Consider the following 16,835-nt stretch of genomic DNA (forward strand, 5'->3'; position numbering starts at 1 on the left):
GGTAACAACCTGCTAGCTTGTAAATGAGATACCATCATTACGAAGGGAAGGAATATAGAAGTTGATGCATTAATCAAGGGGTAAACATCTTTTTTTTATTGATTGTCTCCATTTAATTAAAATGGCCTCCATTAAACAAGTCATGTTATTTACTTCTTCAGTGATATAATATAACAAACTCACACCCACATTTATGGGATTTTGACGTAGGGCAGCGCTGAAGTAAAAGAGCAGGAATGCACCATATTTATGCAATACGAGGCATTCCAGTCCTTTCTCCCTGTGCTGGCACCTTTTTGGCACCTTTTGGCACCCCAGCGCCAACATAGGCACTAACCGGTCCTAGGAAGCTTGTTTCCCGTCCAGGGAAGGTATGGCTTGGCAGTTCAGGCTGGACTGTTCCCATGAGGCACATGGTTAGACTGATTTGCATATGGCCATTTCTGAATTGGGATGGCAGAGTGGGCTAAAGAATGGTGATGGATTAAACCCAGATCTGTTGACTGGGTGTGAGGGTTTGATTGGTTCAGATGCTCCGTCCCTTTTGTACCGCTTTGTTTGCCTTAAGTTGGCAGGGTATGCTCAGACGTGAGTCCCATGCTCAGTTTGCCACTGGATTCAAGCAAGCCTGGCTATAGACGGCTGTAATGCCAGAAACCGGTTATGGGAAGCTTGTTTCCGGTCCAGGGAAGGCATGGCTTGTCAGTTTGGGCTGGACTGTTCCCATGAGGCACAGGGTCAGACTGATTTGCATATGGCCATGTCTGAACTGGGGTGGCAGAGTGGGCTAAAGAACGGTGATGGATTAAACCCAGATCTGTTGACTGGGTGTGAGTGTTTGGTTCAGATGCTCTGTCCATCACCACCCCCTTTTGTACCGTATTTAAGTACTGTAGTAGGTTGTGAGTTTATAGGGGAATAGGGTGGAAAGTAATTTAATTATACTGAATAAATTATTAATTTTTTAAGAATTATAAAGTAATTTTTATTAATTGGTAATTAATTTGAATTAATTGGTAATTTATTTTAATTAATTGATTAATTGATAATTATGTTCTGTAGTGGGTTGTGGGTTTATAGGTGAATAGGGTGGGAAGTAATTTAATTATACTAAATTAAATAGCAATTCTTTAGGAATTATAAATTAATTTTAATTAATTGGAAATTAATTTTTATTAATAGGTAATTTATTTTAATTAATTGATTAATTGGTAATTATGTTCTGTAGTGGGTAGTGGTTTTATAGGGGAATAGGGTGGAAGTAATTTAATCATACTAAATTAAATATTAATTTTTTAGGGATTATAAATTAATTTTAATTAATTGGTAATTAATTTTTATTAATTGGTAATTAATCTTAATTCATTGATTAATTGATAATTATATTCTGTAGCGGGTTATGGGTTTATAGGGGAATAGCGTAGGAAGTAATTTAAATGTAATTAAGTAACACTTTATTTTCATTAATTGTTTTTGCTAATAATATTATTGTTAATTAATTATTAATTGGGAATTAATTTTTATTCATTGGTAATTAATTTAAACTATTTGAATAATTGATAATTATGTTAAATGTATTATTTTATTATTGGCGTTTGGTGTGCGTTAAAAGTGTGTAAATAAATAATATGTAATTAAGTAGTTATTACATTTATTGTTGGGTATTGATAATTTATTGGATATTAATTATTAATTGCTAATTATTTTTTTAAATAATTATTTACTGGTATTTGTAAATAGTTTAGATTAATTTAATAAATATATTTTTTAATATTTTAAAATATTGATTTATTTATGAGTATGTTATTTTTAACTTTGACGCTATCCAACACTTTCCCTACTGTTGCCCTCTCTGGAGTGGGAATAGTAATTTTTACCCCTACGCTATCCAACACTTTCCCTACTGTTGCACTCTCTGGAGTTGGAAAAGTAATTTTTACCCCTACGCTACCCAACACTTTCCCTACTGTTGCACTCTCTGGAGTGGGAATAGTAATTTTTACCCCTACGCCATGCAACACTTTCCCTACTGTTGCACTCTCTGGAGTTGGAATAGTAATTTTTACCCATACGCTATCCAACACTTTCCCTACTGTTGCACTCGCTGGAGTTGGAATAGTAATTTTTACCCCTACGCTATCCAATACTTTCCCTACTGTTGCACTCTCTGGAGTTGGAATAGTAATTTTTACCCCTACGCTATCCAAAACTTTCCCTACTGTTGCACTCGCTGGAGTTGGAATGGAAATATTTACCCCTACCCTATCCAACACTTTCCCTACTGTTGCACTCTCTGGAGTTGGAAAAGTAATTTTTATCCCTAGGCTATCCAACAGTTTCCTTACTGTTGCAATCTCTGGAGTTGGAATAGTAATTTTTACCCCTACACTATCCAACACTTTCCCTACTGTTGCACTCTCTGGAGTGGGAATAGTAATTTTTATCCCTACGCTATCCAACATTTTCCTTTCTGTTGTTTTTTTGGGAGTTGCAATAGTATTTTATTCCCTCTGTTACTTAATTCTTTTTGTATTGTTTTAGTTAATGTAGTATATAATTAATTTTAAAAATATTAAAAGTCAATTTTTAAAAAATATGTTTTGCATAATTATTACATTTTTATGTATGTTATTATTTTATGTGTATAGATTAATTTGCAATATATAATATTTTTAATTATTTACAAGTTATTGCAATAAATATTACAACTGATTATTAAGTATACATATTATATATTATATGTATATGTTTAAGTAATTTTTTAATCAAATTATGTATATTACTTATTAATTTTAAATAATATAATATATTTTGTACTGTTTTCATTATGTGTTTAAGTATTTTTAAATTAATTTTAGATATTTTCTAATTAAAAAAACGATATTTTAAAAAAAAGGATATTTTTGACATCGATATTTTTTTCCGATATTTTTGTACTTACCTTTTTGTAGATACGATGTCTATATTGTTGACATCGATATTATTGCTCCGATATTTTTGTAGGTCGATATTTTGTCTTTCTATATTTTGTCAGACATTCCATTTGAGATATTATCAGTGATGTCATCAGTGAGGTCACTGACCATGTCATAAATTATGTAATATGTGACATCATCAGCAGTGCATTGCGGGCGCGCAAGTTTTAGTTAGCAGAATTAACTATAACGGAGGAATTTCTATGGTTTTGTACGAGTGAAATGTCCAGCTAACTATAACACCCCTGAAACCTATGGGTTTTTTTTGTAAATTTCTAAGGTTTTTTAAATGCTAATTTCTAACTATAACGTCCCTGAAACCTATGTTTTTTTCTGTGAATTTCAAAGGTTTTTTAAATGCTGATTTCTAACTATAACATGTCTGAAACCTATGGTTTTTTTCAGTGAATTTCAAAGGTTTTTTAATTGCTCATTTCTAACTATAACATGCCTGAAACCGATGGTTTTTAAAGTGAATTTCAAAGTTTTTTAAATGCTAGTTTCTAACTATGCCTGCAGAGGTATGACATGTGATGAAAGAAGAAACAACGCACAGAAAGAGGCAAAAGAAATGCAGAAAGAAGCAACAGAAGTCCACAAAGACGAAGAAAAGTGCAGGAAGAAGCAAGACATGTGCAGAAAGAACCAAAAGAGGATGAGAAAGAGGTTTGTTGCAAAATCATCCTGTGCCCACAACTTTTTCTGACGGGTACTAGTGGGAACTGACTCTGACTAACCAGGCCTAGAGCCAGTGCTATGCTAAAAGACACTTAGAATACAGTGAAAACACCTACATACACTAGGGAACACCATGCGTTGGGGTATCCCTGTGATTAGCATGACCTCCTCTCTAGTCCTCTTGTACATAATAGAGCAGGGGGATTAAAATTACCTCTAAGTCAGAAGAGCAGAAATATGCTACTTTAACTAGTAGTCGCGTTTGCACAGTGGTGGAGAAAGGGTGCTGGGCGTCCACGAACGCTCAGGAATTCTACTACGTAGGACTTATGAGGTACCAGGAGGGATTCTTGGACCCAAACTCCCTCTGGACTATATTGGACTTCATCCCCCATCCCGTAGTCTGCCACGAGCCACGTTTGCAGAGTGTAGAGAAAGGGGCCATGGCAACCGAAGACGTCTTAGCAAACCCACTATGTGGGCACTAACTGTAGGTAACAAGAGGGGTAGTTGGCCCCCAAGGACATCCTTGGGGGCAAACTTCCCAAACTATTACCTCCAGTCAGTCCCACACAGCAGCTTTGCCCACTTTGCCCACCACTCTGCAAACGCACTCCCTGGCACGATCTTGGATGGGGATTGAGGTCGCCTTCACTACTGGGGGTCATTTAGGGACCAACTAGCCTACTTTTTATCTCCAGTAAGCCCCACGCAGTGGGATTGGTGAGAGGTAGACAAAGGCCATGCCCCCTTTCTCCACCACTCTGCAAACATGCCCCCTGGTGCGTTGTAAATTGGGGGATTAAGTCCCCTTGAATCCTGAGGGTCGCTGGGGTCCAACTAGCCCTCCTGGTACTTCCAGTTCGCATCACAGAGCTACGTTGCAGAGAGGTGTAAAAAGGGACATGGCCTGGCAACGCAGACCTGTGGCGCTTACTGGAGGTACCTGGTCGGCTAGTTGGCCCCCAGTGCCCCTCAGCATTGAAGGGGAATTAATTCCCCAACTTAAAACGCGCCACAGGGCACACCTCAGGCCGGACCCCTCCCTTCACCATTGTGTAAACACGCCCCATGTCACGTTTTCAATTGGGGGATTAAGTCCCTTTGAATCCTGATGGTCCCTGGGGTCCAACTAGCCCACCAGGTACCTCCATTAAGCGCCACAGAGTTGCGTTGCAGAGAGGTGTAAAAAGGGGCTTTGCCTGGACCACCTCTTTGCAATGCAAGTCTGTGGTGCTTACTGGAGGTAACTGGTGGGCTAGTTGGCCCCCAGGGGCCCTCAGGATTGAAGGGGAATTAATTCCCCAACTTAAAATGCGCCACAGGCATATTTGCACACATGTCACCTCAGGCCAGCCCCCTCCCTTTACCACTGTACAAACGCGCCCTGTGGCGAGCTTTAAGTTGGGAGATTAGGTCCCCTTGAATCTTCAGGGTCCCTGGGGTCCAACTAGACCATCAGGTACCTCCAGTACGCGCCACAGAGCTGCATTGCAGAGAGGTGTAAAAAGGGGCATGGCCTGGGCGACTTTTCTGCAACGCAGCGCAGTGGTGCTTATTGGAGGTACCTGGTGGGCTAGTTGGCCCCCTGTGACCCTCAGGATTTAAGAGGAATTACTTCCCCAACTTAAAACGCGCCACAGGGTGTGTTTGCACACGTCACCTCAGGCCCCGCCACCTCACTTTACCTCTGTGAAAACACGCCCTGTGATACGTTTTAAGTTGTGAGATTAAGCCCCCTTGAATCCCGAGGGTCCCTGGGGTCCAACTAGCCCACTAGGTACCTCCAGTATGCGCCAGGGAGCTGCGTTGCAGAGAGGTATTCAGAGGCCACTCCCCTTTTTACACCTCTCTGCAACGCAGCTCTGTGGCACTTACTGGAGGTACCTGGTGGGCTTGTTGGACGCCCGGTACCCTCAGGATTCAAGGGGATTTAATCCCCCAACTCAAAACGTGCCACAGGGCATGTTTGCACACATGTCACCTCAGGCCCCACCCCTCCCTCCACCACTGTGCAAACGCGCCCCGTGGCACGTTTTAAGTTGGGGGATGAAGTCCCCTTGAATCCTGAGGTTTCCTGGGCTCCAACTAGCCCACCAAGTACCTCCAGTAAGCGCCACAAAGCTGCATTGCAGAGAGGTGTAAAAAGGGGCATGGCCTGGACCACCACTCTGCAACTCAGCCCTGTGGTGCTTACTGGAGGTACCTGGTGGGCTTGTTGGCCCCCTGGGACCCCCAGTATTGAAGGGAAATTAATTCCCCAACTTAAAACGTGCCACAGGGTTGTTTGCAGAGTGCTGCTGGGAGGGGGCGGGGCCTCCGATACGATTGCAAGCTGTTTTTAAAATATTTTTTCTGAAAGCGGGGCTGTGTGGACCCCCTTCTTTTTTCTTCTCCATCCCCCAGTTCCTGACCCCCATTAAAAAAAAAAATTAAAATATATTAACAGGAAGGGGGCCTCGTGGGCCCCCCTCCCGTGGCCAATTCCAGGCCACGGGGACCCCATCCCCTGGGGCATGGCCAAACTTTTTTTTATTATTATGGAGGGGGTCTTACTTGGCCCCCCTCCTCAGGCCATTTATGGCCCCGGGGACCCCATCCCCCAGGACCGGCCTTTGTGTGAATATAATTTTTTTCTTTGAATTATTATTTGGGAGCGGGGGCACTGCTTGCCCCGGGGACCCCTTCCCCCGGGGCCTTGCCTCTCGTTGTGGACCATGGGGGGAGCCCCAATGCCCCCGCGGTCCCAACCGGCTCCCTGCGTCCTGCAGGAGCCGGCATTGCTTTTTCACATGTGGAGCTACTAAGATGCAGCTCCCCGTGTGGAAAAGCAATCTGGTTGGAATTTTGGAAGAAAGAGCAGGTTTCCTGCTCTCTCTTCCAAAATCCAAACCACAGTTTGCTATGACAAGGTGGGAGCCATGAGGCTCCCGCCCAGCCATAGCAAACTGCAGTGTTCTGGAGGTGGGTACCCCGGGACACTGCAGGAGCTGGCCCTGGGGGCTGGCGGTCCCCAGGGCCATCACAGGCCCCACGAGGGGGGCCACGCGGCCCCCTCCCAACATCCCCGGGGAGGTGGTGGTCCCTGGGGCTTGGGGGTCCGATACATACCCCCAAATTGAAATATTACTGCTCTGGGGAGGTGGCGTTTGCCGGGCGTGTGGGGGGCTTGAGCCCATCCACACAGGTATATTTTGTCAAAAAAAGAAGCCCCGGGGTGGCGGTCCCTGGGGCTGTGGGGGGGCAGTGTGCCCCCGCAATTATAACTAATGAAAGCCCCGGGGGTGGCGGCCCCCTGGGATTGCGGGGGCCATGGTGGCCCCCCACACTTTAAAACAAGCCCCGGGGGTGGTGGTCCCCGGGGCTGTGGGGGGGTCATGTGCCCCTGCAAATATTTATGAAAATACAAAGCGCGGGATCCCATGCTTTGTTTAACTGAAGCCCCCAGTTGGGCCAGGTCCTGGGGCAGTAAAAAAATGTGTGGGGGCCCCCAACCCCCCACACTGCCCCGGGGACCACCACCCCCGGAGCTTTTCAGTAGTTATAGTTAGGACCTATTTTCCATAGGAAATCCACAACATTCCTTTTGGAATAACTTTGGCGCCGTTCGACGAATCTTTGGGAAATTTTCAAAACATATGGCCAGCTCCGTTCCGCTCCTATCCTGAAAGTCTCGAGCTGATTTGTCAAGCGGGGGCAGAGAAAAAAGGGGGTTCCCAAAACGTGTTTTCCCAATGCAATTTTCCATAGGAACCTTTAGTCGCAGCTACAGCTTGAACTACTGAACGGAATTACACCAAATTTGGCAAAGAGGTAGCCCGTGGTTCAGACTCGTGCCTTTTCGTTAAATGGTGTACTTAAGGTAAAATCACTATATATCTACAGCCGCGGTGGATCCGCGCACCCTGTGCGCATCCTGCACGTACCCTCCCGATCACGAGCTGCATGCTAATTGGCTGTCAACTGGCTGTCAACACTCCAAACTAGGAAGTGTTGGCAGCCATTTTCTGCTTCGGTAGAACTGAGGCACAATAAATCAGTGCAACAAGTTTGCAAAAGGTAAAAAGGGGGCAGGGTAGAAACTCCCTGACACCCTAGGCCTGCTTAGGGGGTCCCACAAGGGACCCCCAGGGCAAAAAAATATGTATATACTTTTTTTTAAAAACTGCAAAATCCACGCAGGGTGTGCGTATTCTGCCGTGAAAAAAAATAAACGAAGCGCAAGCTCCTGCGCTTCTTTAATAATTAGCCCCTGGGGTTGCAATTCCCAGGAGCAAAAATATTTAATGCAATGGGGAGCAGAAAGGGGACCCCAGTCCCGGTGACTGCCACCCCCTGGGCTTTTATGAAATATGTGTGGGGGGCTCACAGCCCCGTAGCTCCGGGGACCACCACCCCCGGGGGCTACAAAATAGATGGGTGGGGGCTCAAAGGTCCCCCCAAGCCCAGGGGACCACCCCCCGGGGCTTTGTACATTGTGGGGGGGTGCGTGCGGCCTCCCTCCTGGAACTGTCGAGGTGGTGGACCCCAGGGCAGGCTCCTGCAGTGTCCCGGGGTGCCCACCCCGGGATACTTCTGTTTGCTATGGCAGGGTGGAAGCCTCATGGCTCCCACCCTGTCATAGCAAACTGTGGTTTGGAGTTTGAAAGAGAGAGCAGGGAAACCTGCTCTCTCTTTCAAAATGAAAACCCGATTGCTTTTCCACACGGGAAGCTGCATGTCATGCCAGGGTCGTTGGCACATTGAACTCGCAGTGATTAATTTGTGTCGGTGCTTGCCGGTGCTTAGCACCGGCATTTATTTCCCAGGGTCGGGTCTACATGTGATGTCAGCTCACTAAGGTCATACTGTCTCCCGGCACAGAGCTGATATTGCATGTAAATCTATTCCTGTCTGGGTTCAATGTTGCCTGATTGAGATTGGTGCATAAGGTATTTACATTTGGAGGCACACGGGCGGCACCCATCCACTGCCAGAAACTGCGCGGGTGAAGTCTCTGCCTCAGCATAACAGCAATAATAATAGCTACTAACGAATGATTGATAATGGGTTTTAAGCCCACCCCGTTTCTCCTTGACTGCGTTGAATCGTGAAGTCGGACCATGCAGAGCAGTGTCCCCACATTTCACGCCCCCAGCTTATTGCGCAGCTGCAGCACTTTGTCGACTAAACAAGCAAGCAGCATGTAACGCAGCAGCAGGCCTCTGTTTTAAACCAAATTTTAGTAAGTAAGAAATGATTTCGTTTTCTTAACAGGCACTAACTGTAGAGCAAATGTTTGGGTATTTTGAAAATAATAGCATTTTTGGAATGGGAGCGGGCAGGTTTGGGGGTGGAGATGGCCCTGTCTACTTCTTTGAGTTTTGGAATGTCCAAAATCCCGTCTCCCACTTAAATAGCCACAAAGTATTTAGTGAAGCCCACACTGTGAAGCGTTTCACAAAACGTGAAACAGTAGTGTCTGACTAGGATCGATAAAGAATGGCCCACTGACGAGCACAGAACAGGCAAATTGTATTTGGTTTTCTAATGCCAGTGCCTGCTGCTCGCGCCCTCTCTTGAGGTTAGTTCGAAGAGTTGTGTATTCCTTTTGCTCCTAAAGTACAAAGTGCTCTGCCCTCTCTGTTTGCTTTCCCCTCTGTCCTCCAGAGGCCTCTGAGGAAATATGACTGCTTCCCTACAGCTAGCACCTCCAAAAAGCTAGAAGAGCTGGTAAAGAGTCAGCCAGGGTATTACACTTCCCGTCATACAACTCAGTACTGAAAATGGCTTAAAGTGGAATCAAGAATATGCAGAATTTAGGGTCGGACTGGGACAGAAAGTATGTGCAGGCACCAGAGTAAAAGTTGCCCTCATTAGTTAATTAGTCAGCTAGAAAATAAACCAATGTATGCAAATGGAGGCACCTTTGTATTTGTAAAGAACGCTGTATAAGTACTTTTAAGATATGGAAGTCCTCAAGAATTTGAGTTAGCTGTAGATAATGTTTGGTTCAATACCAGGCAAATCAACAGTAAATACCAGCCCAGTAAACCATAAAACACGCCCACAAACAGCCCAAAAAATTGGCCCATCCTCTGACCTGTTAGAGCAGCCCATCACTACTTGATTGCCCTATAGGTCTGTTCGGGCCTGGCAGCCTTGGTATTCTGCACGCTGACATTCAGTAGCACCAACCATTCTCTTCTTAGTAAAACTTTGAGCCCCGGCACTTATTCTTTTACAAATTAAGTACTGTCTTAATGTCACATGTGAATTGGGCGCGGAAGGGCACAGAGACGTTTTGCAGTCTAGGAGAGCGCCACCTTCCCGGGTATTGTTTACTAATTGTTCGGGGAGTTCGAGGCCAACTTAAGTCATATTCCGGGTCTTTATTTAAATTAGGCCTTGGCGGTAAATCCCGTTCCGCTTGCGGAATTTGGGTAATTTCGCGTTCTGCTGAGAACGTGAAATTGCCCAAAATTCTGCGTTCCGCAACTTCAGGAAATTTTTTGCTTGTTCGCGTTCTCAAAATGCGTGTTCGCGAGATATTTCACCCCAAGCACGCAAACAGCAATTGCGAACAGGAAAAAAAGCATCGCGAACAAGCAATTCCACGTGTTCGCGGAATTTCTACGTGTTCGTGGAGATATTAATGCCGTTTCGCAGAGATTTGCGTAATTGCATTGCGCAAATCTCCGCCAAACGGCAACAAATCTCCCCCCCTAATTTAAATATGCAGGGTGGGCCTCGGCAGTCCCTGAAGCCTTGGTGGTCCTAGGCAGTGCCTTATTTGTTCTGCAATAACACGGGCAGTACTTATGGTGTTATAAAGTGATACACTCATAGAACTTTTGCAGTTGTACAATTACCCAGGCTTCATTTGTCTAACAGTTAGTTAGATTATGTTTTGTAGGAGCACACTAATATTAAGTAATGTTGTCCTTAAAATGTTCTATAAACAGATGATTATCACAATAAATAATAGTCAAGTGTTGTCAGAAAAAGAAGAACCCATACACTCAGTTATTTATTTGAAAAAAAAGTAACCTTTATGAAAACAGAAATAAATAGAAATGTAACTTTAACAGAACAGTATTATAAAAAAACATGGGTTGGATTCCAGTGGAAGCAGTGTAGGAAACCTGCAAGACAAAAATGAAACATAAGTATGTGTGCTATCTGGAAGAGGTAAAGAAAGCTAGTTAGAATGAAAGTACCATAGTGAAAATGGAAGGGAGGGGCAGTGGGCGGAAGGGAGAAGGGGAGGGTGAGTTAAAAGAAGAGAGGAAGGAGGAGACAGAGCGTCTGCCTATTGCACTCAGCCCTTAGTGTTTACCCTCCATCACCCGTTTGTGTATGAGAAAGAGTGTGGTTTAAGAAGTCCTTAAAATTAAATACATGAAGCCAGAGATTATGGGCCATATTATGAAGGAAGGGCGATAACATGGAAACTGCTGCTAAAGCGGCGATAAGGGGTTCATAATATGCCCTTGTGAATTCCCTTAGAAGCTCAGGTTTTGGTGTGAACCTGGGATTCTTTAGGAATTCACAAGGGCATATTATCAACCTGTTATCTTCGCTTTAGCAGCAGTTTCCTGTTGCTAAAGTGGTGATAATGTTATCGCCGTTCTTTGAATATATAGTCCTACATTATTAGCTACGGGGAAATCGCTTGCATGCACTTGTGCACCCCAACCCCTTTCCCCGCACCCTGCTCAATTGTAGGTCTTGCACACCGAGGCTTGACGGCTCACCTGCCATCACTGGTGTGTTCCACGATGTGTTGGTGCAAGCTTCAAGTCCTGGGTACATTTGTTTGGTAGGCCAGGTCTTCAGAATGGAACGGTGTCTTGATATTGCCATGGAAGGTGTTAGATTGCTCAGGGCATCATTGCAGGGAGAGCTCCCGCTAAGCCCGTCTTGAGCCAATCAATGGAATATCTGTAAAGAGAGAAATAATTTAATGGTGGAAACGTCTGGCAGTAAATGCAGGTTTATTTTAAGCTTGATAGAAAATAGGAGTTGAGTGCATCCTTCGATTTAAAGTACGATCAACCAACTGTTAGTGGTAATCGTGGTTCAAAGAGGAGTTGGAGTGCACGTGAATACACAAGGTTAAATAATATGTTATGGCAAGTTTTACATAGAAAGGAATAGAGCGCATGCTAGAAGCATAATGTTCGCGTGTAATGCAGAGGCGGTAGCCTGTGTGCATGTACACTTAGTGAGGAGCTCGCTACAGTGTCCTAAAAGCCAACGCCATGTGTCTGTAGGGCAGCACTGTCCGTTGGCCCAGGTCTACAGTACGGTCCAGCAGGTCCTGAAAATGAGACCCATGTGACTGAATGAGGTCAGAGATCACATCATTATGGATGGCAACATCGCTTTTTCGCACATGCGCACTCAGGGTGATGCACCCCACCCCTCCCGCATAATCACCCTCAACAGGTGTCTGTAGGGCAGCGCTGCCCGTAGGCTCAGACAGAGATGTGACTGAATGAGGTCAGAGATCACATCATTACGCACAACAACATCTCTTATTCGCACATGCGCCCTCGGGCTGATGCATCCCACCTCTCACTCAGCACCGGGCTGAAGAGGTGTCTGTAGGACAGCACTGATTGTTGGCTCAGGCCTACCTTATGGTACAACTGGTCTTTGAACTACTGCCTTCGAGCTGCACTGCGGACAGCAGTGTTCATAACTTGAATTCAGCTTTGGATCAACACTAAGGAAAGCATTGAATTCAGCCTTGATTTAAAATTGGTCTTTAAAATAGTGCACCCTCAAGTTCGGTGATCTGAAAGATAGTATAGAATTAGTAATTGCAGAGTACATGCAACTGCTCAAGCATAATTCTCTGTTTCACCTCTGCGCACCCAGGCTGCTGCACCCCATCCATTCCCACTGCAAGGAGGAGTCTGTGTGCTCTTTTGCTCCCAGGGTGCTGTATAAAGGTGGGCGTAGTTGGCGAAGTAGCGCTACGCGAAGCTACGCGAAGTGCACTTCGCACTACGCGAACTTCACATTGCACTACGCGAGCTGCGTAGTAGCATGTTCACACTGTGCAAGATGCATTTTCAATGATTGCACAGTGCAAACAAGCATCCGGCACTGTGCAATCATTGAAAATGGCATCTTGCACAGTGCGAGCTGTAGTTTTCTGCCGCTCGAGTAGATTTTTACTCGAGCGGCAGCTTTCTCAACGCGAACTGGTGGTTTCTCATCGTGAGTGGTCGCGAGCATGCACGACCACTCGCAATGAGAAACCTGGCCTCCCCGCGTTGAGAGTCTCGCCAGGATGTCATTTTGCTTGCTCGCGGTCGCGAATATGACGATGAGGACCGCGAACAAGCAAAAATGACCGCTGCACTATGCTACGCGTGTTCGCACTGTGCTACGCGCAGCTCGCGTAGTGCGAAGTTGCGCAAACTTCGCAAAGTACGCGAGCGTAGCGTAGTGCTTCGCCCAGGGTTAGTGCTGTACCCCATCCACTCCTACTGCCCAGCGGTGACTTCCCATTCCTGCACACCCAAACTGCTGCACCCCATCCACTCCCACTGCCCAGAGGTGAGTGCCCGTTCCTGCACACCCAGACTGCTGCACCCCATCCACTTCCACTGCCCGGAGGTGAGTGCCCGTTCCTGCGCACTCAGACTGCTGCACCCCATCCACTCCCATTGCCCGGAGGTGATAGTCTGTTCCTGCGTACCCAGACTGTTGCACCCCATCCACTCCCACTGCCCGGAGGAGACTGTCTGTTCCTGCATACCCAGACTGCTGCACCCCATCCACTCCCACTGCTTGGATGTGACTGCCCGTTCCTGCGCACCCAGACTGCTGTACTCCATCCACTCCCACTGCCTAGAAGTGTTTGCCCGCTCCTGTGCAGCACTGCCCAGAGGTGACTTCTCGCTGCTGCGGAAAGTAGCTTCTCTGCTCACCTTGTGCCATCGGCGTGTGTGAAAGAGGGTCCAACACAAGCCAAAGCAACCTTCTCAGGCATTGTCAGGATGGCCACGATTGATTGCAGGTACTACAGGTGTTGAGCTCTGGTGGTGTTGGGGGGATGCCAATGCGTGAAACATAGCCTGTTAGATAAAAAGCAAGATAAGACTGTGCGTCATGAGTTCATCAAAGCAGAGAGGAAGAGAGAGAGAGAAAGAGTGTGAGAGTGACACTGAAGAGAATTTTTGCAGCTCACATTTCTGTCACCGGTGTGTCTGCCACCACGTGCCGGACATAGTGCATCCTGAAGCTCCACATCTGAAAGATAGTAGAGAATTAGTAATTGTAGGAAAGTCCAGTATGCAGGAATGAAACCGTCCCCATCGTTCCCCCACGCCCTCCCAAGGCGATTGGTGTCTTATGACTCAGACTCACTACCTGTGATATTAGGCACTTAAACGTTCATGTGACCAGCAGTAGGCAGCACTGCTACTTAGCCACCCTGGTGCGAGTATCCTGGGCACCTCGCTCTGAAACATTCCTTGCATGCTCTACCTGTGTCCCAGGATGAACCAATGCACTCAAACCCGATTCCCCAAGTGAGTCAAAGTTATAATCTATACATGATCTTTGTGCACGCAGAGAAACAAACACCCTGGGATATCTGTGCAGTGCTAGATGCACTCAAGGGTACCTCCTCGTTGCGCTTATCACTCACATCTTTCATGCCTTGCAAGCACCCATAAATACCTGTTCTACTTTAAATGTGTAGAAGATTAACCTGCCTGCCCCGGAACTGCAATCTTCTCTTTTGTTGGGGGCCAGCCTTGGAAAAGGGTACTCTACACAGAAGAGGAGATCCTTCCTGCGCTATCAAGAAGGCTTGGGTGTGGGAGGCGGTGCGGGGGCTGCTCTGACTCACGTCATCAGCTCCAACAGTATGGAAAAGTTTGCACTGTTCATAAGGCCACCTCACACCTCACCTGAGGGCTGGGCGTTGCTCACCTTTGTCCCCGATGATAATATACTTAAAAAGGTACGTGTAAGCCATAGTAACGCTGCCCACTGGCTTGTGTTGCTGGGGCTGCGGAACGCTTTCTTTGTGTCTGCCTCAGGGCAGGTGGGTCACGTTCCTTACTTCAATCTCTACGAGGAGATAGGGGTGAGGGGCCAGGCCAGTCCTGAGCAGTGGGGAACCAGTAGTGCGGGGGGAGGGAGCACGGCAGCAGCAGTGAGGTCATGCGCCTGCCTTTGCCAAATCATGTGACTTTTTTTTTTAAATCACGCAAAAGCCAATGCCTGACGTCGAAACCTGATCAAACGCACAAGCGTGTGGTCAGCTTTCAAAACCCCATACAAAAGGGCTCTCGCTGCGCGAGTAGTGCTGCGTACTGCAATGCAGGCACGAGCCCTAAAAAAACAGAGAAAGGAAAGGTTTACAAAATAGGATGGTAAACTTAAGGGTACAAACTATCAAAACATAAATACTCCACTACTTTGCTACCGATGTGGGAGCGACAGACATTTGGCCGATTCTAAAAATTGTCCTGCTATTGGAAAAAAAAAATCAAAATGCAATGAGACAGGGTATATGCGACTGCATACACTAAAATCGCGGCATCGCCTATCTGTATCTAGGCTGTTGCACCCAATCCACTCCCGCCGCTCAGAGGTGTCTGCCTGCTGCTGCTCACCCAGGCATCGGTGCTCACCTTTTCACGGACAGGACACTCTCCACATCATGCAGCCCCGCTCTGCAACCAAGAAGTCTCACATTTGGTGCTGAGTCTTGATATCGCCATGGCAAAGGACATACATGTGCACCCGTTATAATCGCAGGTTGTTCACCCGCTCAGCCCTTCTGATGCCACTAACTCAGTGACCAGTGAGGCCACACACGTGGCCGTAGGCCCCCCTGTTGCATGGCTCAGGCCTACACTGCGGTCGAGCAAGGCACACAATACATACCTGCTCAGCCCTTACAATACCCCTACCTCAGTGGGTGGAAATTCACAGTTTCATGGCTGTGTGCCTGTGCCGGCCGCAGTGCAGCTGCAGCGAGCAACTCTAAAATGGCGTCTAGCACGTGTGCCCAGTCTTTTGTATTGGGAGCGTCATGTGTCCTATGATACCAGTGCTGGATGGGTGTGGCGTGAGTGTATAGCTGTTGTGTACTGACAACTAGATCTGTGAGCAGCACATGACAACAATGAAAATCTGGGCAGCATTGTTGTCCTTTCCTTTAAGCGTAAGGGGAGTGGACTGGCATGGCATATGCTAGTACTGTGTGAGGCTGTGAAGAATGACTCCTGAGCTATGGGCATGGCTCCGTCGTGAGATATATGAGGAATCAACTGATGCGGGTGTCCGTGTTGTAGTGCTGCCGTCACCTGGGTTGCAAGCGCAAATGTGCCATTCTGCGTAAAGTCCCACAACATGGCCAACATGGAAGGTACGTGAATCACTGACCCTACATTCATCCATAGATCCACACATTAAAGATGGTGGATATGACGCATTTCTGTGGATATGAATGTTTATAGCACATTCACTGGAATGTTGTAGCTGTAGCAATACAGGGCCACGGAAAGTTTAGGTTACTGTTTTTGGCACATGGAGGGCAGCTAATTAGAGCGAAGCGCGTGGTTGGAGTTAGGCTGCGCCAACATATGTACTTATGTGGTCCGTCGGCTAGACTGCCGAACTAAGTGCTGGAAACCAGGGTTAGAGCCTCGGGGTCGCGTCCACATCCTGTGATTGTGGGCAAATCATGAAATCTCCACGTGCCTGAATGTGTAATGTAAATACGGTGCTCATGTAAAGCGCTGCAATACTTTTGGGTCGACTTCGCGCTATACAAATATGCAACAAAAAAAAAAACTCTGGCAATCCCCACTCCCTTATAAATCTACTATACACTTTGCTTGCAGTACTCTAATGATCCAGTCTCTACGTTCGTACTTGCAGAATGAGCGAGAGAAAGTTACATAACCGAAGTTTTTTCTACTGCCAGAGGTAACATGGTTGCATACGCTGTCTACAGCACAATGTAATGTTGTAGGGCCCAGGGGCAGCATCTTGTAAACAAAATGAACACACGGACACAGATAGATAGTTGAACTGGGTATGGGCCTGTGCGCTCGACTTCTTTTTATTACCAGGGTCACATGTCCAGTGATGTCTGTGCTGGGTGCATGTGGGGTGAGTGTAAGACAGCCCTCAACAGTAATCATTGGATCATACACAGAGATT

The sequence above is a fragment of the Lissotriton helveticus genome, chromosome 7, assembly GCF_964261635.1.
Source record: "Lissotriton helveticus chromosome 7, aLisHel1.1, whole genome shotgun sequence".
NCBI classification, from domain to species: Eukaryota; Metazoa; Chordata; class Amphibia; order Caudata; family Salamandridae; genus Lissotriton; species Lissotriton helveticus.